General features: G+C 42.9%; 1 non-coding gene across 1 annotated transcript; it reads right to left on the bottom strand.

The window, feature by feature from the left end:
- Window positions 1–5576: 5576 nt before the first annotated feature.
- TRNAM-CAU lies at window positions 5577–5649 on the bottom strand. The gene has a single exon. It is a non-coding gene; the product is annotated as a tRNA-Met (tRNA).
- Between the last annotated feature and the right edge of the window lie 18879 nt (window positions 5650–24528).

The raw sequence follows: 24528 nt of genomic DNA, 5'->3' as shown, positions 1-24528 counted from the left end.
ATATCCAGGCAGGCCAGAGGTCAGAGGCACTCTAGGGACCACCTCAAACACGGATATGACAGTTCAGCTGCACCCTCTTCTCCCCCCTAACTCTCTCTCTCTCTCTCTCTCTCTCTCTCGGCTGGCCTCCAGAAAGGACCTTCAGTATACCAGTTGCCATCTGTTGCAAAGCCGAGGTGTTGGAGCCCCCTACGTGTAACGCGTCGCTAAAACTATTCTCCAGAAAGTTTCTGCCAGCTAGAATTTGGAGGAACATCAATAATTAACTCAGTAATTCTACTCCTAAGAACATACTTATTGAAAATAATTCCATATGCCCACACTACACACATACACATACACACACACACGTGTTCACTGGAGCTTTTCTTATATAATAGGAAAAATTAAAAACCTAAGTGCTAGCATTAGGAAATGATTTTAAAACATTTGTTTTATCCACACAATGAAATATGAATCGGCTGATTTAAAAACAAATTCTTGCAGATGTTGCAATGTCTTCGGAGATGCCCACGAAGTAATTATTAAAAGAAAAGGGTAGGCTATGAGAGTACATTAAAATAACATTCTCTAAAAGGCTAGTGGTATTTATCCTTAAGTTTTAGTATATGAGTGATTTAGTCTCCTTCTTAAGGCTCTTTTTTCCCCTTTTTCTTTTTTTTTTTTTCCTTTAGGCTTTTCTGTATTTTCTAAGTTTTCTATAATAAGTAAGTGTTATATTTATAAACAGAGAAAAACATCAATAATGGACGCATAAGAACCTATGTCTCGTTCTTTCCCTGAGACCCTCCCACCTGGTCCCTGGGCCTTGTGTGGTGGAATTTCTCCACTTTTTCCTGTGGCTCCCTAAGGAGTAAACAGGCTGGATCCAATACCTAGCCAAGGTCAACCTTGCCTTTCTTCACTAAGACAAGTCGCTCTGGTTAAATTCCTCTCCTCATTTCTCCTCCCGATACCCTTGACCCTCTTGGCTCCAACACAGAGAATCCTCCCAAATGTGGCAAGCAGCAACCTGGTCTTTGCCCCTTGGCCCTGCAAGGTTCCCTTTGTCCTAGCCAGAGCGAAATTTCCCCAGAGACAGCAAGCAACGGAGGGAGGGAGAGACAGAGACAGAGGAGAAAGGGGGTGGGGGACAGAAGCTGACTGATCTGGCCTTCGGCCATCTTGGATGGATTTTGTCCCGTTCAGACAGGACGAATGAGGAACACAGGCCCATTCCTTCCCACATGTTTGGAACCCTGGCCCCAAGCCCTGAGTCCAGCATTCCATTTATCCTTTTTGTGGGCTGAACAGATGAAATTGCTTTAGCTGAAGTAAGTGGCATGAATTTACTTATGTATTAGATTCACAGGATGCATCCATCATACCGACCCTGGGACCGACTGGAATCATGAGCCAAGTACACATTCAAGCAGACATCTGAGTGCCGGGCACTCCTGTCTTGGGGCCAACAGGGTGGGCAGTGCAGCCCCCTCTCTGTGCACCTGGGTAGGGGGCTGCCGCCCTGGGCCGCTCCCCTTCCTGCCTGTAGCAACGCTCCCGAGACCCCACAACTGGCAAGAGGAAAGGCTGGTCCCTGGGAACTCCGCTTGCCTTCTTGCTGCCACTGTGAGACCCCGGCCCGAGGCTCGTCTCAGAGCTTGGCCATCCTCACATCTCCAGCCAAGCGGACAGCGTGAAACTCGTTAAGATAACCCATCCCGGGGCGCCTGGGTGGCTCAGTGGGTTAAAGCCTCTGCCTTCAGCTTGGGTCATGATCCTAGAGTCCTGGGATCGAGCCCCGCATGGGGCTCTCTGCTCAGCAGGGAGCCTGCTTCCTCCTCTCTCTCTCTCCCTGCCTCTCTGCGTACTTGTAGATCTCTGTCTGTCAAATAAATAAATAAAATCTTAAAAAAAAAAAAAGATAACTTGTCCCAAAGGCAGTTCTTTACGTTCTTCTTTCCTCTCTGCCCACAAACCCTGCCCTCCCCGACCCCTACCCATTTAACAAAGAACTCGGCCTTGTTTCATCTCTCACCTGTTCTAAGACATTTTAGGCTGAAATGCCACAGGGTCCTTCTGTGATGAATATTAATATTAAACCTCTCTCCCTCCCAGCACCAGGCTCTCCTCCAGACCTCAGAAGGGAGCACCCCTGTCCGTCCCCCCGCCCTGGGGCCCTCCAATTCCTCATTTTCACACCCCCACGATGGCTGCATTCCTCCCTTACCAGACAGAGGCAACGTGTTAACGTGTCCCCACCTGAGACAAAGAAAAGAGCCTTTGTTATACCTGCAAGATCCGAAATATTATCACCATGTAATTACTGCCGTTCTCCCAAGCCAGCTTTTGGCAGTAGGCACTCCTTCAGCTAAATAGGCTTTTAAGTTTTCCCAGGGAGGCTGCATCAGAGGTAATTTGTGAATAGAGACTAATTTGGGGTGTTGCTGCTGGTATAAAAAGGTGACTCCAAGGTAACAGCCTTACAAGACAAACAGGTGAAAGGTTAGGCATTTCCCTTAGGCACAGATCATCTTTTGGAAAGGGCCACCCCTCTCCAATTCAAGGTCTAGGGCACAAACTGGTGGACTGTATTATTAACTGGCCCAGATTTCAGTTCTTTTTCTTTTTCTTTTCTGTATCTCTCTCTCTCTCTCTCTCTCTCTCTCTCTTTTCCTAACACGAGGAGAGCTGGGTCACATTCATTATGCCTTGGGTTGCCGGGAATTGTCTCTGGCTTGTGTGCTGAGGCAGAAGGACAACTTGACTTCAGTCTTCTGGTATGTGCATCCACCAGGAGTGTCTGCTTGACCCTGAAAGGTGTCAGAAGCTTTCAGATTCTAAAATGTCGCTCCGTCTGCAAATAGTATCAAGTGTGCCATACCTGAAAGGACGACATTCCAGGCAAAAATGGCCCAGACTTTGGAAATGGAAACCCTGATTTGCGGCAAGCGTTGATGGCACCGTGGGAACTCAGACACAGCTCACACTGCCAGGACGTTTCTAACTGTCCGTGGTTAGGTCACAACCCTGCCATTTCCTTACGACATTCTCATGGAACATCTCGATTACGGGTTGCTTTAATGCTCCCAGCTGGAGCAGTTCCCCAGTAGTACTCAGTTTTGGCCACCTAGATTGGGAAGAAAATCAGCTCAATCAAGTCAATGAGATCATTGACCGTTCCTGAAGTCAGCGGACTGGGGCTAACACCCATGTGTCCCACTTTTCTCTCTCCATCTTAATATTATTATTATAATTGGGACATAAACGACATATAACATTGTGTAAATGTAAGGTGTACAACGTGTTGACTTCATACATTTGTATATTGCAGTGTGATTAACTACACCTCTGTCCATCACATAATTATTTTTTGTGGTGAGAACAATTAAGATTTAGAGTCTTAGCAACTTTGAAGTTTATGATACAGTAATTGACCACTGTAATCCCCAGGCCACGCATTAGCGCTCCAGTAATTATTTATTTAAGATTTTATTTACTTATTTGACAGAGAGAAAGAGATCACAAGTAGGCAGAGAGGCAGGCAGAGAGAGAGAGGAGGAAGGAGGCTTCCCGCTGAGCAGAGAGCCCGATGCGGGGCTTGATCCCAGGACCCTGGGATCATGACCTGAGCTGAAGGCAAAGGCTTTAGCCCACTGAGCCACCCAGATGCCCCAATTATTTATCTATTAATTGCAAGCTTGTACCCTTAAATGATATCCCCTGGATTCCCCCAACCCGAACCCTGCTAACCACCCTTCTGCTCTTAGTTTTTACCAAGTTTACCTTTTTAAAATTACACATATAAGTGATATCATATGGTATTTGTGTTTCTCTGTCTGACTTATCTTAACATTATGCCCTCAAGGTCCATCCATGTTGTGGCAAATGGCAACATTTCCTTCTTTGTCATGACTGAATAATATTCCATTATGTGTCTTCCGATGGAATATACAGCATCCTAATCTCAAAGTTAAGGATAATTGTAGCTTGCAAGTTCTATCACTAGAAGTCATTCTTAGAGGGGCACCTGAATGGCTCAGCTGGTTAAACATCTGCCTTCTGCTCAGGTCATGATCCAAGGGTCTTGGGATCGAGCCCCACATCGGGCTCCCTGCTCAGTGGGGAGCCTGCTTCTCCCTCTCCCTCTGCTGCTCCCCTACTTGTTCTCTCTCTCTCTCTCTCAAATAAATGAATCTTTAAAAAAAGAAGAAGAAGAAATCATTCTTAGAGCACCATTTGCTTCAAAAACTCTAGAAAAGCTAATGAAATTATAAAAACAACGAAGAAAACATATGGTGAGGTCAGGGGAAAGTGGTCAAATGTGAACTGGGTGAACTCTGCAGACAGAAATTAATGATGATACGACCACAAAAGAAAAAAAAAGAAGAAGAAGAAGGGGAAAGAATACACATCACCATTATGGCAAAACTTTATTTTTTAAAAAAATGAGATAGGTAGTTATCTCACTATTTTTACCTCCTTAAAATGCATACATCAAGATTATCTGTCACATGCATTCTTCCATTGTCAGACCAAAGTGACCATGCTTTGTGAATGTGTGTGTTAAATACAGAATAGTGTTCCTTCAGAAAGCGCTCAGGTGTAGGTGAGGGTGTGAGCAGACAGACGTAAAGAAACATAGTTCGAGTCAAGAAGAAGGTTTAGGCGTGTTTAGGGACATTACCAGGAATCGCAACCTGAGAAACCCTGAGGAGAAAAGTTAGGTGGGAGGTTTGGGGCCCCTCTGCTTAGAGAATTGCCCCACTCAGAATCCTGAATGTTTCGTTTATTTCGTCCTGACATCGCCTTCTTGGTTCTGGTGTTGAAAACACCGTGTGGTGGAGGGACTCTCTGCACACCGCCTGGAGAGGGCTCATGTGTGTTTGTGCTCAGTGCGACGTTCTGATCCCAGCATGTCTGTGTCAGCGTCAGGAGCTTTGCTGGGATCCTGCAGCGTCTGCGAGGTCATTCTGTTTTTGAAGAGACAGAGACGGGCAGCTGCTGGACAACGGTGCCACACCCTGTCATCTCTGGGCATTGCAGGTAACCGTTCTCTAAAGGAAAAACCAGTGCCCTTCTCTGCGTCCCTCTCCTCACATGGAGAACATCGGTTATTGGACCGCTCACTCCTTGCCAAAATCTGGGAGAAGTGTCTCACACTTACTGTAGTAGTGTGTTCAGCCCACCTTGAGAGTTACTTGTTAATAACACCTAACCACTTAGGTGTTACCGTCCACATCTTACAAACATAGAATGAGTCTCTAAAATTAAACAAAACAGGAAAAAACTTTGTTCCAGATCACTGGTAAGTAGTGTCAGACCTGAGATTTGGAGCTGTTCTTTTAAGTTCAAAACTTTTTTTTTTCTTTTTTAGTTCTTGGGAGAGCAGACAACTTCCTTTTGGCCGTGGCTTGCATCCCTTTTGTTTCAAATGAGGTTGAATGATCTACGTGTGGATTTAGACATTTACCTACAGATGCCTTTGTGGGGGGGCATCCTTGCATCTGCCTGGCCACATGGGGCCTCTAAACACCTTTGCTTAAAGTTTTTATTATTTTCTTCAAATACCCTTTTATAGCACAGCAAAATAACTGTGCCCTCTCTGAGGCTCGAACTCAGGACCTTCAGATTATGAGACTGACGCGCTGCCCACTGCGCTAAGAGGGCTGTGAGAATAGCCTTCAACATGAGGAATAATGTATCCGCTCATCTATGTAGTTCAATACAATGATTGAGTGGATTTATAATAGCATCAAAAATGTTCTTTTCCCACATCTCCTCCCAGAGCAGTAGATTCCTAAATAATCTGGAAGATAACTCAGCAAATGATGCATGTACTTTGGAAAAACAAAAAGACCTCATTATGTTAATTGTAGCCCATAAGCAAAAGAACCAAAAGGTGATTAGGCCCATCTAAAAGAGTAGGTGTATAAACATATAAATATTAACAAAAATTAAGCACTTGTCTACTTTGGTACAACTATCACTTCTTCCTTGGGTATTGGAAACTTATCCATTCTAGAAAAGCCAGAGTCAAGGTGTAGACAGTTGAGTTGAAAAATTATTGAACAAGACTTCTGAGTGAAAATAGAGTAACGAATGTACCTATCTGTGGCCACTCCTTCCTGAAGCCTCCTGAAATAACAATAAAAAGATTTTGAAGGGCATAAATGCAAAGGACAAATGGAGAAAGAGAAAGGACAATAGCAATAAACCTGGAAGGTGGAAAATAATGTCATGGAAACCGTGTCTTCCTTTGTAGAACCTCCAGAAACTCAGGAGCTGGTAGCACCAGATACTTCTGAAAGTGGAGGTAAACATGGAGCTAAAGACAGAAAACTGGTCTAGTTAGTTTGTTGAAAAACTAGGGAGACCCTCGGGTGGCCTTCCCAAAGCCGAACACCAGGCAGATTCTCCTGCCCTCACCAGGAAAAGACAGGAAGTATGTTCTCTAAAGGGTAAAACAGAAAGTCTCTGGACAAGAGATACCAGGCCCACTGAGCGTGGGGAGCCACTCTGGAAATGCAGCCACATATCAGGATAGAACTTCTCTAGCCTTTTCCCCTAGTTGGCTCCCCAAATACAGGAAGTCAGGATTGGACTTCTGCTTAAAAGTTCATACTCTGTGGGATATGACCAGCTCAAGAGAGGGAGGAAGAAACAAAGGGTACGAACATCAGGAATCTCCTTGAAGAAAACAGTGCAGCAAAATCACCTTACAAGGAAGACCACCCATGAGCACAGAGCTCTAGCAATCAGCTGTTTAGTACCTCATGCATAAGCATGAGCAGAAAGTCGAGGATCACCAGACATCTGAGGAAATCATATAAAATAAAATACAAAGACTAAAACAACCTGTATTAAAAGAACTTGGAAGAAACAAAGATTATATAGGGGTAAGAAAAAAGTATTTAATTAAGATCAATATTCTTGGAGAGATAAGATACATTTGGATCCATAAAGCAAGAATAGAGGATACACAAAGTGAACATTTGGGATAGCACATAAATCGCATTTTATTCATACAGTAGAGTTACCAAAGGCAATGAGACTGAATAATTATTGCTGTGTGTCGTGATGAATCCCACAAACATGATACAGAAATTTAAAAAGCAAGACACACACAAAAATGTGTATATTCTGTGATTCCACCTATATAACGTTACCACAAAAGGCCACAGGGTTGAGATTCAGCATGATGGTTACTCTGGAGAGAGGGTGTGGAGAAAATCTTTTCAGTTTCCCATACAAAAATAAAAATAAAACAGGTTTTATACAAAGATAGGGAGTTGGAGTAATACTGAATTTCTCAACAGCAACTAGAAGCTACAAGATAATAAAGCAATTCCTTCAAATTTCTGAAGGAAAGTGATGTCTATATCCTGCAAATCATCAATTACTTGTGAAGTTCCACTGATGATATTTCCAAACATCCAAGGTCTTTCAAGATTTACCTTCCTTTTACTTTTTTTCAGGCAAGCAACTAGAAGCTCTCAGGAGCTAGATACACCAGAAATACACCCACGGAAAGAGACAGAAGGGATCCAGGAAATAGATGCACCAATGGAAGAAAGAAGCAATAAGAAGTCCCAAGATGGCAGCCAAGGGGGAGCGAGCCCAAGGTGACAGGTAAACAGCAAGCCTAGAGAACCACAGTACAGTGATGTCCTCGAGATTCATTGACTCACCACACAGAAAAGACACAATTAGGGAAAGTTTAAGATTAAACATATGTATATTAGATACACGTACTATTGTAAGTGTGTATAATTAAATTGCATACGTGTATTATTGTAACTAATATATTACGCACATTATGAAACAAAATGTAAATAAGAAAGGATGAAATAAAAAATGCAAATAAGAATGCTGTCATGTTCTTCCCTTGCCCTGGTTAATATCAGACACCCCTCTTGCTTGTACCCCACAGTGCACCCCTCATATAAGTGATAACTTCCTTGTGGTGGGTGATCAGATTAGCCAGGGAAGATGGTGCCTTGAGGAAATGGGCCACAGAGAAGGTAAATGTGGACACCTGGGAGAGAAGAGCAAACACTGGCAAATGCCAGCCTCCGCTCACTCCAACATGAGGCCCTAGAGCCTCAAAAGACCTGGATCAGAGAATCAAAAACTCCCAGAGAAAGCAAATACTTTTAAGACCATCTCAGTTACAGTGCTCAATTTACCAAAGAGAACAATATAATACTTCAGAATCTTGCCTAAATCTAGTTCTAAATCCATTTAACATATCTACATTTTATGGATGCCCAAATGAATGTATGAAAAACAAGTAGAAAGAAAAAAAAAACTTTTTTTAATTTTCAGGTAATCTCTACACCCAACATGGGGCTTGAACTTATGATCCCGAGATCAAGAGTCATGTGCTCTACCTACTAGGCCAGACAGGCACCCTACAAACCTAAAGAAATCTTACGTGTGTTTAATTTCTTGTCCTCATTGTCTTCCACTGCCTAACTGGGCTGCCAACTCTCTTGTCTGCCAGGATCCAGAATATGTGCTTTCTGGATCAATGTCTCTGCAGTTCCTGTGTAGGCTCTGAGCTGGAGCTGGGAAGTTTCTTCAGAAAATACCCTCGGGGTTCCTGGATGGCTCAGTCAGTTAAGTGGCTGCCTTCCGCTCGGGTCATGATACCAGGGTCCTGGGATCAAGCCCTGCATCAGGCTCCTTTCTCTTTGGAGAGCCTGCTTCTCCCTCTCCCCCTGCCTGCTGCTCTGCCTACATGACCTCTCTCCCTCTATCTCTCTGTCAAATAAATAAATAAATAAAATCTTTAAAAAAAGACAGAACATCCCCTGAAATATTTTGAAGAGCTTCACAGAGCCCTTGTTATCTAATAAAGAGACCAAAAATCTGACTGCAGGCATGTTTTCCTTTTCTGTTCCATCAAAGGAAAATAAAGATGAAAAGACTTTTTCTAAGTGCTTATGTCTTATTAAGACTTTTTAAAAGTAAATAGCTTTAGTCATAAATATTAGAGGCAATCTGCCTAAAAGGGAAGTATATTTAATCGGTTAGATTTAATAAATTCCAATTTACAAATTGAACTCATTGGCCATAATTGCTTGCAACAGTTGGCTGTAAACAGAGAGATTAGCATAATTGTGATTGCCACTCCTATTAGCATTTATAAATATAATTAGAGCCAAGTATTGGGCTGTGCTGGAAAGATGCCACTGAAATTTCTCTTGTGAGGATGTGAGAAGCCTATGTTCCTCCACCAGGAGGCAACATCATGATTAAGGGATGGATTGGTTCTTTGACCTTTAACCTCTCAGTGTCTCATTTTCCATCAGCAAAACACTGTGTTTAAATATGCATTTAATATGCATGAAAAGGGGACTGGTTGAGGAATTCCACTCAAGATGGAATAAAAAGGAGAGATTTTGCCTGCTGCCTGAAAGAAACAGACACACAACCAAAACCAAATTTGGAGAGCTCTACTATTGCCCCAGCTTACTACCTTCGGAAAGTTTCCAAGCTGTGACACAGGAAGGGGGGCCCAGGCAGAGCCTGGTAGACTCCCCAAGGTGAGGAGATGCAGGTGGGAGGCCAGGGAGACCAGGCAACTGGAGTGCACAGACAGAGCACCAGACCAGAGAAAGTGACACCAAGAGAGCATGCTGGTGATCTGGAGGGGGTCCTCTAGAGCTTTCAGCAAAGTTCTCATCCTTACACACATGCAAACCTACTACCTAATGCCCGAGGAAGAAACAATCTGATAGGATCAGGTAAAAGCACCCAGTATTCTCACAGGGCCAAGAACATAGCCCGTTCCTACAGTCAGCCTGGAAAAAATTCAGATTTAGCAGGACACTGGACAGAATACTCATGAAGGTTGTGCCTCATCAGTGGCAAATATTTAGACCCAAACCAAACACTGACCCAGATCCACCTCATAAATCAGAAAATAGATCTGAAGAGCTCAAACTATTTCCAAGTAATTTAATGGCATCCCAAAGCAAAGCTCAAGAATGGCTATAGAAAAACAAAATATCTTATATCCAACAAAGGTAATAACACAATGACTGGCATCCAATCAAGGATTGCCAGACATTCAAAGTATAAGGAATATGTAACCCATAGCGAGGAGAACAATCGGTCAATCAAAACTGACTCAGAACTGAAATAGATATTAGGATATTAGCTATTAGACAAGAATATTAAACTGTTGTTATAACTGTATTTCAGATATTAAGAAGGTTAAGTATAAACATAAGAATGTTTCCAGATAAGCATGCCCAAACTGAACTTCTACAGATGAAGACTGAAACATCTGAAATGAAAAATAAACAGAAGGGATTAATAGTGGATTAGACTTTGCATAAGAAGACATTCATAAATTTGAGGGGCACCTGAGTGGCTCAGTCAGGTAAACATCCAACTCTTGATCTCAACTCAGGTCTTGATCACATGGTTGTGAATTCAAGCCCTGCATTGAAAAAAGAAAGAAGGAAGGAAGAAAAGAAGGAAGGAGGGAAGGGACGGAAGGAAGGAAAGAGGAAAGGGATGGATGGAGGGAAGGAGGGAAGGGATGGATGGAGGGAGGAAGGAAGGAAAGAAAGAAAGAAAGAGAAATAAAGAAAGAAAAGAAGAAAGGAAGAAAGAATGGGGATGTCAGTAAACTTGAAAATGTGACAATAGAAACTATGCAAAGTAAAACCCAAAGAGAAAAAAAAATCTGGAAAAAATGAAGAGTATCAAGTGGCCTATTGTATGTGCAAGTGGAGTTGCCAAAAGAGAGATGATGAAACAAATATTTGAAGAAAAATAAGTCCAAAAATATTCCTAATTTAATTAAAATTATAAACTCACAGATCCCAGTTCAACCAATCCCCAAGCAAAATAAGCATGAAGAAAATTACATCAAGATCTGCCATAATCAAATTGCTGAAGAAACCAATGATAAATGGAAAATTTAAAGGCATCCAGAGAAAGGGATAATATATTACATAAAGAGACACAAAGATAAGGGTGGGAGCAGAGTTTTATCAGAAACAATGTAAGCAAGAAGATATGTTTAAAATATTGAAAGACAAAACTGCCAAAAAAAAGTTTATGCCCAGGGACACCTGGGTGGTTCAGTCAGTTAAGCATCTGCCTTTGGCCCAGGTCATGATCCTGGGGTCCTGGGATAGAGTCCCACATTGGGCTCCCTACTTGGTGGGGGGTCTGCTTCTCCCTCTACCTGCTGTTCCCTCTGCTTGTGCTCTCTCACTCTCATTCTCTCTCTCTGACAAATAAATAAATAAAATATATCTTTTTTTAAAGTTTATGCCCAGCAAGAACATCTCTTAAAAATGAAGGTAAAATAAAGATGTTTTTAGACAGACAAAAACTGAAAGAATTTACCAGCAAACCCACACTACAGGAAATTTTAAAGAAAAGTCTTTTGGGCAGAAGCAAAAGAAGACCAGATAAAATCAGTACAAATCTACATAAATGAATAAAAAGCTCCAGAAATGATTAATATATTTTTTTTCTGATTAAATCTTTTTATATGATTATTATTTGTTTAAACAAAAATTCAAACAATGTATTGTGGGGTTTATAATATATGTATAGGTAAAATATGTGAGAGCAATAGCATAATAACCAGGAGAGGGAGGTGGAAATTTTCTATTCTAAGGTTTTTACATGCATGAAGTGGTAGATAATCATTTAAAGAAAGACAGTGATAAGTCAGAGCTGTGTACTATCTTATACACTGTATACACCATATTTTAGCAGCCATTAAAATAACAAAGCAAATACTTATAGTTAAGAAGCCAACAAAGGAGGGTAGATGGAAGCACAAAAAAATCAGTTAATCCAAAAGATGGCCAAAAATAGGACAAAGTGGATGAAGAAGACATGGAACATATAAAAACAAATAACAAGATAATAAACTAAACCTAACTATATCAATAATCACATTAAATGTAAATTATCTAAACAACTCTAATTAAAAGACAGAGATTGATACGTTGAATGAAAAAAAAAAAAAAACAAGTTGCAAATGAATGTTACCATAAGAAATGTGCTTTAAGTATGAAGTGTGAAGACTTTATTAAGTGTGAAGACACAGGTCAAAAGTGAAAGGATATGAGATGATACTCTATGCTAATACAAGTCAAATGAGATCTGGAGTGGCACTATAAATAACAGAAGCACATCATATTAGAACTACAACTAAACGAAATAAAAACTGACAGAAGTACAAAGAGAAATAAACCCAAAATTATAGTCATAAATTTCAATAATTATCTCTCAATAACTGATAGCACAAGTAAAAAGAAAACCAGTAAGCATATAGAAGATTTAAAAGTCCTTCTTAACTAATTTGATATAATTGACATTTATAAAACACTCCACCTAAGAATAGCAAGATCCACATTATTTTTAAGTGCACACAGATCATTTACCAAAATAGACCGTATTCTGGACTATAAAACAAATTATAATAAATTTTTAAATGTTCAAGTTATATAAACTATATAAATGTTCAAGTTATATAGAGAGTATAAAATATTCTCCAGTCACAGTGGAATTAAATTAAAAATAACCTGTGGAAATAATCTCTGGGAAATCACAAATTTTTGCCTAATGGAAATGAAATAGTACACTAATAAATACTAAATGAATTAAAGAAGAAATTAAAAAAGATATCAAAAAATATTTTCAGTGAAATGAAATAAAAAATTTGTGAAATGCTCTTAAAGCAGTTCTTGAGGGAAATTTATGGTACTAAATGCTATATAGTTAAATCAATTACCTCAACTTCTACCTTAAAAAAAAAACCTAGAAAAAAGAAGACCAAATTAAATGCAAATTTATAAGAGTCTTTGAGTTTGCTTAACACTTATGGATTTTTTATGATAGCTTCTTTAAAGTCCTTATCAGAAAATTCCAATATTATATCATCATATCATTGGTGTCCATTGATTGTCTTTTCCCATGAGTGGAGGTTTCTGTAGTTCTTTATATGACAAGTAATTTGGGTTCATGTCCTGGACATTTTGACTATTATGCTATAAGACGATCTTATTTATATCTGCTAGTTTCATAGTACTTAAAATTCTGGGTTCCTCCCCAATCTGCCTGCTGATTCATTTTTCAGAGTTCTCAAAGCGCTGTTCTTGCATTCTGTCCAAGTTTTATAATTGAGTTCTATAGGAAATAGAGAGATGTGTGTTAATTTCACATGATCCACAGACTTCTAAGATTAGTCCCAAGATCCTTGCCCCTCATGTAGATGCCCCTCATAATGCCTCCCATCCCCTTCAGTGTGAGCAGATTCATAAATATGATGGAATATCACTCCCATGGTTATGTGACTTTATTTATTTATTTTTTATTTTTTTGGTGTAGTCCTATAGTTCTTTGTATTTTTTTTTAAGATTTTATTCATTTATTTGACAGAGAGAGATCACAAGTAGACGGAGAGGCAGGCAGAGAGAGAGAGAGAGAGGGAAGCAGGCTCCCTGCTGAGCAGAGAGCCCAATGCGGGTCTCAATCCCAGGACCCTGAGATCATGACCTGAGCCGAAGGCAGCGGCTTAACCCACTGAGCCACCCAGGCTCCCTCTTTGTATTTTTTTAAGTAAGCTCTAGGCCCAGCTTGGGGCTTGACCTCAGAACCCCAAGTTCAAGAGTTTCATGCTCTACCAGCTGAGCTAGGCAAGCTCCCAAATTATGTTATTTTATATAGCAGTAGGGATCTTACAAATGTAATTAAGGTCCCAGTTTGGGGTGCCTGGGTGGCTCAATGGGTTAAAGCCTCTGTCTTCGGCTTGGGTCATGGTCTCAGGGTCCTGGGATCGAGCCCCACATCGGGCTCTCTGATCTGCGGGGAGCCTGCTTCCTCCCCTCTCTCTGCCTGCCTCTCTGCCTACTTGCGATCTCTGTCTGTCAGATAAATAAAGTCTTTAAAAAAAAAAAAAGTCCCTAATTAGTTGACTTTGAATTAATCAAAAGAGGTGATTAGATCAAGATGTTCCTGATCTAATTAGATGAGCCCTTAAAAGCTGTAAAAGAGGTTCAGAGCCAGAAAGGCTATCTGGCTAACCTTGAAGATGCAGCTAGAATGCAGCTGAATTCGGCAAAGCTGCAAGGAAATGAATCCTGCCGGCAGCATACGCCCTTAAAAGAAGCCCTCGAGTCTCAGATGAGACCACAACCCCCACTGTCACTTTATTTTTTTTTTAAGATTTTTATTTATTTATTTGACAGACAGAGATCACAGGTAGGCGAGAGGCAGGCATGGCGCGGGGCGGCGGGGAGGGGGGGCAGGGGGGAAGCTCCCCGCCGAGCAGAGGACCCTGAAATCATGACCTGAGCAGAGGCTTAACCCACCGAGCCACCCAGGCGCCCCCAGCTGTCACTTTAATTGCAGACCTGTAAGATCCTGAGCAGAGGGCTCCGGTGAGCCCTGCCTGGGCTTCTGACTTAGAAGAAACTGGGAAACTAACCCAGTGAGCAGTGTTGCTTTGAGTCTCTGTGTCAGTGATAATCTGTTCCACTACAAAAATCCAGCGTGCTTTTTCCTACCTGTAGCAGTGTTGGAAACAACGTGCCTGTTCTCTATGAGCAAATGTTATTCCAAAAGCGCTGATTATCTCTCAATATGTTTTTAGCTAAGTTCTTTGTTGGGTTTTCTTCCTCTGAATTCCCAGGATAGTATTAGAGAAATATCTCAATATTTCAGATCTGCTCCTTATCAACTTTCTGGCGGAGTTCAATGCAGCAATCCATCTGTGTGTGACCATAATCTCCTTTGTTGCTTTCCTTCCCTTTGCTCCTCTTGGCTCATCAAGCTCAATGAGTTTTAGGAAAGAAAAACTAATCTTACTAGATTATTGTATTAATTATTACGACATGAATCACCCAACAGGGACGAATAGCAAGGCTGGTATAATTAGTAAACCAGAAGTAGCCATTTTTAGCCACCCATCAGCCGAGTTATCATGCCAAGTTAAGATCACCATGAACTGACAGGATTTTTCCCCCTAAATTTAACAGTTGTCAAAAGAAAAGCATGATCTCCCGGTGATAGATGAGAGGAGTCATACCCATCTAATCCACATATGGGGGGGACATGGGACACATAGAAACAAGACAGCATTATCTTTTGGGGAGAGTCCTTGAGAAAAAAATCTCTAATCAAATATTTGGGAAATACTACCTACAAACAGGCACCTCTTCTAGATCCACAACACTTAGTAAAGACAATCCAAGACCTGATTAACTTGGTCAATGCCAGCATTTCCCAAATTTATGAACTATGTATTCTGTCCAGGTTTTATAGTTGAGTTCAGTGGGAGGCAAACAGAGGTGTGCGTTTAATTCACATGATAGGTAGAATCATTTCTTTGGCACACCGATTATTCCCTAGAAACTCAAATGTTTTTGCATGGAAAATATTTTGGGAAATGTGGACCTACAGATTTAAATTGATTGTGTTCATTCATCCTGTCCCCTCTTTCTGATGATATTCCACTCTAGGTCAAGTGTTGATAACAGGTGAATTGGCAGGAAAAATTCCTAGCGTAACTCTTCTCAAATAGAAATAGCTCTCCCAGCCTCACTTCAAGCTGCTATAAAGCACTGATGCTCCCTCCAGACATAAAATGCATCCTCACGGGACGCCTGGGTGGCTCGGTCGCTAAGTGTCTGCCTTCAGCTCAGGTCATGATCCCAGGGCCCTAGGTTGAGCCCCACTTCGGGCTCCCTGCTCAGCGGGGAGCCTGCTTCTCCCTCTGCCTCCCGCTCCCCCTGCTTGTGTTCATGATCTCTCTCTCTCTCTCTGACAAATAAATAAATAAAATCTTAAATTTAAAAAAAAAAAAGAAAAAGTCGGTTAAAATGCATTCTGTGAAACTCAAAACTGTCCCACCAAAGCTTTGTGCTAGGCTCAGTGCATTCCTAGCACGCAAGCAGGACCCTGGTTTTGCAGGTTCACAGGGTGTGGCCTCAACTCCCAGAACCCCCAGAGGCTCGGGGGTGGGGATGGGTAGACGATGAGCAGCCCAGCTGGAAAGTGACATTCAGCCCCAGTACGGAGGCCCTCACAGGAGGTGGTGGGGTGAGAGCTTCCCTGACTCTCAAGCAGGGACTTGGATGGGACTGGGTGGGGTAGAGAACCAACCCCCCTAAAAGCAAAGCCAATTTACAGCACACATGAGGTTAAATCAACCCCTGAAGGAAATTTCTTCAAATTAAGAGAGAGACACACACACACACACACACAAGACTAGGAAAGAGAGGAATGTCGGAAAGGGAAAGAAGGAGTTACTTTGCATTTTGCATTGATTCTAAGATGTGTGTGTTTCTTCTTTTGTTTACAACTCTAAACTCCGAAATCGGAATAGGTCTTCTGACGCAGAGCATCTTACAATCGCGTCCTCCAGGCGTCGTCAAGGCGACTCAGTTGTCCTTGCCCGTGTGTGCCAGGTCATTCACCACTGATGCTGTTGTCATCACTTCAGCAGGATGCTGGGCCTTGTTGGTCCTACACGTGCAGGGTTTAACTGCCATGTCAACCGTCTTTAGAAAGAGTCCCCCATGGTTCAGGACTGAAAGGAGAGCTTAGGTGTATTCAAAAAAGCAGGGAGCCACACATCTGGTATTTGTGACGTGAACATTCATTAGAGGAGACGGGCTTGCGATTCCATTGTTTCCTGCAAAACAAACCAAGTGCTTTCCCCACGCTGCTCAAGTTGTGGTCCCCAGACTGGGGACCGGGGTGCTGCTGAGCGTGAGCCCTGCACGCTGCCATGGCTGTGGGTTCCAGGCTGTGGACCATCCTCCCGCTAATCACAAAAATGGCGTTTGATTCCTTATCCTTTCAAGTGATGTTTACATCCATTATTTTGTATTTTTTTCTTCGACAACTCTTATTGTGTCTTAGTCCTTATCATCTCCTTGAGTCTGACAGCCGTCCCTGGCGAGTGGCAGCGTGAGCTGGGAGTGGGAACTTCGGGTGGTGTTTGTCCTTTCCAGGGTAGAGGTGAAGAAAATGGGTCCAAGATGGCCCTGTTGGTGAATAGCGGAATTGTGATTAGAGCCTCAGGCTTCTGAAGGTTGTAACTGGAAAGCAGGTGTTGTTGGCATTCTGTGCAAGACAAATCGGCTCGGGAAGCACAAGTGAGTCGCCCACGCTTGAAACTGTCACCGTTGGGGTATCCGGGCAGTTTCTTCTATTCCCGACTCCTTGGCAAAATCTGCTTAGTTGTTCACGATTTGGAGAGCTTCCTGTTATGGCTACAAAGTAAAGAGCTGGATGGTCATGTTAACTTCACCGAAGAGCATGGGTTTTATTTGAAAATACTGAAGTTAGTCACCAGGGAGCTGTAGCCCTCACGTGTATCTTTGAGAGCACTTTAGGCAAGGAGTGTCACTGGGGCAGAGCCCACACCCGCCACACCTTTGATCCACAGCTTTTATGCCAAAGCCCCATCTCCTCCCGTCTGATCCCAGAGTACAGCCGAGCAAGGCAGGGTCCCTGAGCCAGGGCGTCCCTGGCCCATGTAGGAATCCTTTGATGGTCAGGCTTTGTGCTGGGACTCCCCAACAGCCTGGCCAACACTTTCTCAGGGAGGCGATGTGGACCTGGTGTCCTACCTCCTCCTCTCCTAGTTTCAGAATAATTTTTGTTATCTACAAAAGTTTCACCTTACTAGGACTTTGTTAGAAATGGTGTTGAACTTGTAAATCAGTTTGGAGATAGTCACATCTTTCCCATATTTGGTCTTCCAATCTATGAATCCGGTATATCTCTCCTTTTATTTATACTTTCTTTGCTTTTTTTTTTTTAAGTAGTTTGCACACCCAGTGTGGTGCCCAACATGGGGCTTGAACTCATGACCATGAGATCAAGAGTTGCATGCTCAACCACTTGAACCATCCAGGCACCCCTACTTTCTTTGCTTTTTTATTAGCACTTAGCTAATAAAGTGTTGTTCTTAGCATACAAGTCTTGTACACATTTTGCTAGATTTCCACCTATTTTTCTGTCTCTTCTTTTTTAGCAAACGATAAATTGCATTGTGTTTTTAATATCAGTGTCCACCTGTTCATGCTTAGTACACGGAAATACTTTTATATCGTGATCTTCTATCTTGCAACCTTGCCAGATTCACTCGTTAGTTGTAGGAGTATTTTGTAGATATGGGGAGATATTCTGTGCTAGGCTTTCTAGCACTATGTCGAATCAGAGTCATGATAACCAACATTCTTGCTTTGTTGTCTGTTTCGTCCTGGTTTTCCAAATTTTATTATTTTACAATTTCTTTCATGTCTGGAGAACTTCTTTTAGCCGTTCTTTGGGAGGAAGTCTGAATTTGTTTTACAAAAATCAGAGCAGAGCCTGGGCCGTCTCTTCATCGGTTGTCGGTAGCTCGCTCCCTCCCTCCTGGAACGGCAGGGCTGGATAGTTGGAGGCGACGTTCCAATCCACGAGTCTCCCCAAACTGCAGACGTTTTGAGGTTCTTGATGTAAGGCTTTCTAATTCTTCACAGAAGTCTTCCCTACCCCTAACACTTCTGCCCTTCCTGCATCTGCCAAGCCAGAAAATTTCTTGCAACTCCCTGAACACCTACGGTGGAATGGAGGAGAGAAAGATTACTGCGGCATCTCAGCTCAGGTTACCCCACTGCCGGCGTCCTGGGTGCCACGCCCAGCGGCAAAAGGCCCCTCTCGAATCCCCTCTGAAAGCTGGTTGTTGACCAATTCTTGTAGAATTCCAGGGACAAAGCTGGTCAGATCCTAATCTCTGGAGCCCACAGAATTCCCTTATATGGCAAGGCTTTGTAGATGCAGTTAAGGATCTTGAGATGGAGAGATGACCGCGGATTATCTGGGGGGGTCTTACATACATACACACGTTTCTTTATTAGAGGCGGAGGCGGATTCCACATGCAGAGGACGAAAAGATAATGTGACCATGAGGCAGAGACTATAGCAATGTGGCCACAGGCCACAGAACACCCCAGAATGGAAGACAATCCTGCCAGACTTCCAGCTGTCTGAATGCAAGAGAATCAGCCTCTGTGGGAGCTTGTTGGGGGAGCTACAGAGAATTAATAAACCCTGCCTTTACTTACTGTGCAAAGGCTAGACGTCAAGTTTTTGTTTTGTTTTGTTTTGTTTTGTTAAGAATTTTATCTATTTATTTGAGAGAGAGAGAGCAGGGGGAGGGGCAGAGAGGGAGAAGCAGACTCTGCGCCCGAGCCTAGATCCCCATGCAGGGCTTGATCCCTCAACCCTGAGATCAGACCTGAGCCAAAATCAAGAGTCAGACACCAACTGAGCCACCCAGGCGCCCCTAGAAGTCAAGTTGTGAGTATAAACGGAGCTATTGTCAGCTGAAGAAGGAATGATAAGGGGAGGCATTTGGTGATGTCTCTCACCAAATTTTTCCCTAATACTCTACTTCTAAGGTGCACTATAGCAGTAGAGAAGTAGAGAAAGCTAAGGCATTCTGGGGCACCTTATCCTGAAAAGTAGGTAGGGTTTTGTTCTCATCTTAACAGAGGAGTTAGTGGTGGCTCAGAGAGTTTAAGTCACGTAAGCACCAAGAGTGACAAAGCCCGTGAAAGATTCGTCCTGATATTTACATTCCACACCCCCCCCCACAGCCATTTCTCAAGGATGATACTCTGTCTCTTTTAAGGAAGCCACAGCAAACTGATAGGGACCCTACTGGTAAGTCTCTACCCATTTGCTTTATCCCTCTCCCCCTGCCCCCAATTTGGGAACAAAAGACTGCATCTTGAGACCGTGTATTTTACTCCGTGATATTTGCTGCCACCTGCTGACCAAGGGAAGAATGCCACAGAGTAAAGAAGTTTTTGTAAAAAAGACCCCTGCGCATCCCTGCCAAGCCACTCTGTGGCCCGGGGTGGTGGTCGGACGCCAAGTCTCCGAGTGTCTGGGCCCTGCGCAGCGTGTAATTAATACTTGCAAGACAAGTACTGAACTCACGGAGTCACCGTGGACAGATCCCCGCAGTTCCTTGCCTCTGCTTTCCTGCGGCAACCATATGAGACACACTCAAGTTATCCTAACTAAACTCTTACTGACACAGGTATGTTCAGATAAATAACCACCACAAACACGAACACACAAAGCCATCTCATTTACAACTGGGTCTAGAGACGAAAACCAGGGCTGGGCTTTTGAGACAATAAAATACCACTTTGTTCCACTAGGGAGAGCCAGAAGACCAGACGAAGCTTTTCCTGGGCCTTGACAAGTATTTCCCCAACCCTGGGCAGTTTTAATTCTGGTGGAATCTGTGAACAAGATTCTAGGGAACCCATGTCCATCCTCATTTACATGTTCCCCGCATCAGCCATCCTTTTATGCATAACTTACTCTTCCACCAAAATCACCCCACTGTGTGTGGATGGGACCTCCGAGTACCAGGCCTTGCCTCCCTCCTGGTTACCCTCATCTTGTACATCTTGTACATCTCTCTCTAATTCAGCCCTAAAATCAGCAGATCATGCTATCAAAACACCAAAATGTTCTACCTTGCAGACGCAACTTCTTCCTCAACTCTACTGACCATAACAAACAAACGAAAACAAGGAAAGAAATTAATTTTTATTGAGGATCTGTTGTATTTCTGGCATTTCCACATGCCATCCACAGATGAATGGATAAACTAAATGAGCTGTATACATATAAGAACACTATTCACAAAGAGGAATGAAATTTTAGGGGCGCCTGGGTGGCTCAGTAGGTGAAGTGTCTGACTTCGGCTCAGGTCATGATCGCAGGGTGCTGGGATCAAGTCCTGTGTCATGCTCCCTGTTCACAGAGGGGCCTGCTTCTCCTCTCCCTCTGCCTGCTGTTCTGTCTACTTGTGCTCCCTCTCTCTTCCTGAGATGACAGACCAAGTGTCATTGGCATATGTGTGAGATGGCCTGATGGTCTAGGCAGGGAGGGGAGAAGAGAAGTTTGTCCCTGAGCAGGGTCCTGGAGCACCTCACACTTAGAAACCCACAAAGAGAAGGAAACTACAGAGACATGAAAAAAGGACTGTGCCGTGAGAGGAATTCCAGACAGCTGGAAGTCTTGGCAGCCTGGAGAAACGTGTTGTCAGAAGGACAGAGGGCTCAGCTCTGAAAGGCTACTCTGAGGATAGAAGACTGAACTGGAGATAGCAGATGGAAGTCACTGGTGAACTTCACAGAAGCCATTCTTGTAGAATTCCAGGGACAGAGGACTGCCTGGAGTGGGGTGGGGAGGACAGGGATGAGAGAGCAGGCGCAGCAGCAACTCCTTTGAGACTTACCCTGGTGGGAAGCTAAGCCCTGGGCCAGTCTCTGAAAGGACATGTAGGAATCAGAGATGAAAGACAGCATGGTAATTGCACTACTGGGTATTTACCCCAAAGATACAGATGTAGTGAAAAGAAGGGCCACCTGTACCCCAATGTTTATAGCAGCAATAGCCACAGTCACCAAACTGTGGAAAGAACCAAGATGCCCTTCAACGGACGAATGGATAAGGAAGATGTGGTCCATATACACTATGGAGTATTATGCCTCCATCAGAAAGGATGAATACCCAACTTTTGTATTAACATGGACGGGGCTGGAAGAGATTATGCTGAGTGAAATAAGTCAAGCAGAGAGAGTCAATTATCATATGGTTTCACTTGTGGAGCATAAGGAATAGCATGGAGGACATTGGGAGATGAAGAGGAGAAGTGAGATGGGGGAAATCAGAGGGGGAGATGAAGCATGACAGACAAACTGAGGGTTTTGGAGGGTAGGGGGTGGGGGGACAGGTGAGCCTGGTGGTGGGTATTGTGGAGGGCACGTGTTGCATGGAGCACTGGGTGTGGTGCATAAACAATGAATTTTGAAACACTGAAAAGAAATAAAATAAAAATGAAAGAAAAGAAAAGAAAAGAAAGACCGTATGGTGCACTATACTATCTCCATTCTTCTCATCAAGTTATACTACAGATATTATTGTCTTCATTTCAGGTGTGAGAAAACTGAAAGAAAAGTTCATTTCCCACCCGCCAAAATTTTAAAACTAACACACAGCAAATGCTACTGTTATAAAAGACCCAAATTATTTCCGCTAAACCCTGTCACATCCCATCAAAACAGAAAAAAGCAAAGGTTAAGAACCTCTGTTTTCCTGCTCAACACAATGACCCAGTTGAATGCCAAGGAGCACCAATGGCTATATTTTTTTTATCTTCCTGTTATTTGTTGACTTGAAGTCATTCATTAAATACAGAAAGGTTTTGTCACATTTTAATCACTCTCCGGTGTTTGCCTTGATCAAGCCTGAATTTGGTTTCCAAGCTGGCAGTCCTCCTCCTCATTTCACCTCTCAAATCCATTTCTGCCGAATACACAGAGGATTCAGAAATGTCACAGTTAACATCGTCTACAAAACCATGAAATGAGTTGGTGTGAGCTCAGGGTTTTGCCCCATGCACTGCAGGCCGCCAGAAAATGCAAGCCACTATTGTTTCGTCATGAAAGATACATGATCTCAATTTTATACTCAGCAGAAGAGTTGCTGAACTTGGCCAAATTCTTGAAGTATACCCATAATGCGGAATTCCCCTTCCAGAATTATAAAGCTTTCATGCATCCCACTGTTTCAAGACTCAATGAATGGGAAAGGAAATGCTAGCATTCTGAGCTTCCCAATGCTTCAAAGAGACATTCAGAGAAGGACAGAGTCCATTTCCTCTCTTTGCACTGCAACCCTGCAGTGTACAGACCAGAGAGACGACCCAGTGTCTGTGACTTCCTTCTATTTGGGAAGATGGGAAAAGAATATTGAGAAAGGGAACAGAATATTGAGAAAGTGGATAAGTACGAACTATGGGTATAAAGGTAAAAACAGAATGTGGAAGATAAGAAAACTGACAACTCTATACTCTTCAAAAATATATATATATATATAGTGATATTAGTAACTTTTATTTTCAAATGGGTTGACTTGTGTTCTATTCAATTACATGCTAACTATTAGAACAGACCATTTCAGCCTTAAAAAATGCATAATTTTTATACAGAAAGCAACACTAAAAATCTAGGGGACTAGAAGTTGACAGCAAAAATCACCCAAACAGATGAGAAGAGTCTGAAAATGTTGGCATACCCAAGGAGACATTGAGCTAGCTTAAACAAAAGGCATCACATTTCATCATGATCCCCATCAGATCTCTGAGTCATCTATGGAATCTTTTTTTAAATTCCTTTTTATTCATTTTTTACTTTTTAAATTTTATTTCTAATATAGTTAACATACAGTGTTATTAGTTTCAAGTGTACACAATAGTGATCCAACAATGCTCCACATTACTCAGTGCTCGTCATGGGACGTGTGCTCTTAATCTCCTTCCCTTATTTAATCCATCCCCCTCACCCACCTCCCCAGCAGTAACCAGCAGTTTGCTTTCTATAGTTAAGAGTCTGTTTCTTGGTTTGTCTCTTTTTTTCTTCGTTTGGTTTCTTAAATTCCACGTATGAGGGAGATCGTATGGTATTTGTCTTTCTCTGACTGACTTATTTCCCTTAGCATTATACTCTCTGGATCCACCCATGTCCCTGCACATGGCACGGTTTTATTCTTTTTTGTGGCTGAATAATATTCCATTGTGTATGTATTTCTTCTTCTGTAGGTGCTATATATTCATCTGTCAATGGCCATGAGTTTGCATCTCCATCAACAGTGCAAGAGGCTTCTTTTTTCTCCACGTCCTCACCTACACTTGTGGTTTCTTGGTTTGGAGCGGGGGGTTGTTTGTTTATTTGTTTTTTATTTTAGCCATTCTGACAAGTGTGAGGTGATAGCTCATTGTGGTTTTGGTTTGCATTTCCCTGGTGATAAGTGATGTTAAGCATATAGAATCTATTTTTTTTTTAATTCCAAAGTACCCAAAGGCAAATTCACCCACACTCACGTCCACAAGCCCTAGCCCTCTACCTTCCCCGACACCCAAGAGTTAGGAACGCCCACCTTAACTCCTGGTTGTGGTTTTCACCATTCATCCAGACACCAGGCTGAACACCACCCCCACCCTTCCCTCCCCGTGTTAATTTTGCTTTTCTCTTCTCCAGGAGGATCGCTTCTGTCCAAGTCTGCCATCTGTCACCTGAAGCATTACAATGAACAGCCTTCTGGCCAGTCTCCCTGACTCCTACTTTTCTCGGTTCTGCTGGAGAGGTGACCCAGCAGAACAGGGCACTGCCTTGCTTTACAACCGGGGCACTTCCCCTGTCTGCAGGTTGAGGGCGCTCCTGAGCACGGCAGGTTCTTTCAGAGCACGCCTTAGCCGTCTCCTGGGGCTGCCGGGGCTGCTGCTGCCCATGACATCGCCCACGCACACATTTGCACAAACACACGTTTGCTGATTCTCAAGAACCCCTCCGTGGTTTTGCTCCTACCGGTTCCCCTGCCTGACCCCGTTTCCCCTTTATCAGCCTGGTGAAGTCGCATCTTCAAAGGACTAGTTCACCCTGCGTCCTCTAGCTGGCTTTCCTCAAACCACCCCCTGCCCCATCC

This window comes from Lontra canadensis, unplaced genomic scaffold (assembly GCF_010015895.1).
Source record: "Lontra canadensis isolate GAN:19392208 unplaced genomic scaffold, GSC_riverotter_1.0 scaffold39, whole genome shotgun sequence".
In the NCBI taxonomy this organism is placed as follows: domain Eukaryota; kingdom Metazoa; phylum Chordata; class Mammalia; order Carnivora; family Mustelidae; genus Lontra; species Lontra canadensis.
This window is presented reverse-complemented; position numbering and strand designations above follow the sequence as displayed.